We start from the raw sequence: 3,347 nt of genomic DNA, 5'->3' as shown, positions 1-3,347 counted from the left end.
AAGAGCGGGGGCGTACAAGGCTCTTTATAGGTTTTCCACAGATGTACATAAATCTTGTCACGGTATACCTTAAGCATTCTTCTTTCCTAATATGGTGATATGTGCCAAGCTCTAAAGCTGGAAAATCAGAGGCCTCACATCTGTGTATTCCTGAGACAAGCCCCCCACTCTTTAGACACTGCAGTATATTTACTTTACTTGAGAAATAATTTTTTGGGTTACTTATGACTTTCACTCCACTACATTTCAAAGGCAAATATTGTACGTTTTACTCCACTACATGTCTAAGAAGCTTTTAGTTACTTGTTACTTTTGGTTCAGCACAGTTTTGTAATCAGCTGTTGCTGTTTTCTTTCTTGAAATGTCACACCAWGTCCCTGACAAGGGGAACCAGTCACAGTCGTAGCTCACGTCCAGGATAGTTTTGGAATTACATCATCTTCATTAACGGTCCTGAGTTGAGCCCCCACCTTCATTTCAAACAGAACCCAGCAATGGAGACGGTTGAATAGAGTAGAGAAACCAGTGCACCCATGACCATATCTCAGCTCCATGTTTGATTTTTTTAACACTGAAAAATAGTTTGTATCAGTTTAAACATCTTACGGGTTCACAGCGGATAAACTACGTTTCTGCATTTAGGAACTCACCACTCACTTTATTGCATTTTTATGCTGAAGTCTTTACAGGTGTGTAGATTAGAGTGGTTCTACGTGTCGATACATCAGGTGGTTTCTGAGAGTTACAAGGCTCTGTAAAATTACTCTGAAAACAATACAGCAAAATTGGAAAATTTAATTTTTACTTTTGAAAACTTGAGTATTTTTAAAAGTAAATACTTCTGTASTTTAACTTGAGTAGATTTTTGATGGAGTAAATTTTACTTGTAGTTGAGTAGATTTGACCCTGAGTATCAATACTTTTACTCAAGTACTAGAGTTGAGTACTTTGTCCACCACTGGTATCTAGAAACAGGATGGCCATCACAGTGGRCTCTGAWAATAAARATCTCCCTCCTTAAGGAAATCATAAAGGTCACATAATCACAGTAATTTTTATTGTTAGATGATTAGCCYATTGACAGCATAATTTAGATTATGAAATACAATTTCTACCAAAAGATGATGACGCTAGGCTAGGCTTATCTAATCCTGGTCCTCCAGGGCTACTTTCCTACATGTTTTAAAAGCTTCTCTGCTCTGATACACCTGATTTGAATGAATGAGTGATTAGCAGGCTGCTGGTGAACTTGGAGAGGTAATTCAGTCATTGAATCAGGTGTATTAGATGAGAGAAACCACTAAAACATGATGGATAGTGGCCTTTGAGGACCAAGATTGGGTGGGGGCTCATTGGTGAGCATCTGGTGATCGAACCTTGGCTTCTGGGGCTCGACTGTGCCAAGCATGAAAGAACTGCACATGCCTCCTTCACATGGACCCACCACCTGCAGGGAGGATCATCAAGSTTRGGTCGATGCATGYCAGGCTGAGCGAGGGAGGGTCCCTGGCTGTGTCAACTCCTGGGGGCATAGACTAGCTCTCACTGGTAAGGAGCCAGAGCTTGTGTGTGAKGGTCAGGTCGTGTGATATAAACTAGATACTATAGTTGGGCTTACTTTTACTAACAGTTTGGGACCTGGAGCCCAACTCCTGGAAAGAGTCTGGACTCTCTTCTACTCTGGGGTTGCCCAGGGAAAGAGGCGTCAGGTGGGTGTGGGAACAAGCCTGCAGCTGAAGATAACAAAATTAAACATATTTGCGTTGCTTCCCTTTATTTGTTATGGTCCTCGAGCCAGGCCGTAACAATGAGAAGAAGTAAAACTTCTATAATCTGTCTCCAAAGCGTACTCTGTTTTCCTTATTCTTGTAAGACCAAAACAATCTTTTTACAAAGTTTTCTCCACTAAATGAGAGGGTTACGCCTCTGTGGCTTCAGGCTGTAGAGAGAAAGTTTTGACTGCTGTCTGCTTGACTGCTTATGTAACAAAGATCAGTCCAGAATACCCAGCCTTTTCTGAAGTCTCTGGATGGTGTCCTGGAACGGGTGTTATATGGGGATTTCTTTGTACTACTGGGTGACTTCAGTACCCATTGAATGCCCAATGATGGAGTTATCCAGAAGGGGTGCCTGCGAGGAACAGTGTCCCAGATCTGAACCCAAATGGTGTTCTGTTATTGGACTTCTGCGCTAGTGGAAGGCTAAAGGACTTTCCATGACAAACACCATGTTTGAGCATGAAGTGATACATAAGTGTACTTGGTACAAGAGCACCTTAGGCCAATGGTCAATGATCGATTTTGTGTCATCTGACCTCAGACCCTGTGTCTTTGATTTGGGTGAAGAGATGGGCATAGTTCTGAACTGATCCCCACCTGGTGATAAGTTAAGACTCTTACCATCATCAGTGTGTGAATGTGTGTATGAATGGGTAAATGGCTGAAGTGTAACGTGGTTTGGAGTCTGTATGGACTTGATAAAATGCTATATAAGTTAAAACCATTTACCTTTTGGTAGAGGGGGAGGTTGCCGGACAGATCTAGTAAACCCAAAAGTACAGTGAGGGTGAACTGTGAGTGTCTGGTGGAGCCGCCGTCTGTGTGATCTTTAGCTTTCACATTCAGGAGAACTTTTCCCATGTCCCAGGGGAGGTCGAGGACATGGAGTCCAAATGGGCCATGTACAGGGCCTCCATTGCAAATGTGTCTTCCAGGAGCTGTGGCCTGCATTGGTGCCTGTCACAGCAACTAAACGACACCGTGGTGGACACCAATGGTGATGGAGGCTGTCAAGCTGAAGGAGAATTCCTTCAGGACTCAGCTTTCCTAGAGGACTCCTGAAGCAGCTGATGAGTACACCATAGAGTTTAGATTTATAGCCCGAGTATAAGTCTGACTCAAAACCCCAACCCAAATTCGGGTCAAGTTTGGGCTGAAATTATTTGCTTAATGGTCAGGTCAGGTTCCCATGGCACGTTTTCAATAAGCCTACAATAGCCTACAGCACAGAGAAAACTAAACAATAATGAACGATCTAAAGTTGAGCTACAGATTATAGTCTACGTTTACCCTGTTGAGGAAAAGTGAAGCACAGCACAATGTGCTCCACTGTTATCTGATTTGCTAAAAACCCATCCATCCATTCATCCATCCATCATCTGTCCATCCATCCATCCATCATCCGTCCATCCATCCATCCATCCATCATCTGTCCATCATCCATCCATCCATCCATCTGTCCATCATCCATCCATCCATCATCCATCCATCCATCCATCTGTCCATCATCCATCCATCCATCTATCCATCATCCATCCATCCATCTGTCCATCATCTCTCCATCCATCC

The sequence above is a fragment of the Austrofundulus limnaeus genome, unplaced genomic scaffold (assembly GCF_001266775.1).
Source record: "Austrofundulus limnaeus strain Quisiro unplaced genomic scaffold, Austrofundulus_limnaeus-1.0 Scaffold30, whole genome shotgun sequence".
NCBI lineage: Eukaryota > Metazoa > Chordata > Actinopteri > Cyprinodontiformes > Rivulidae > Austrofundulus > Austrofundulus limnaeus.
This window is presented reverse-complemented; position numbering follows the sequence as displayed.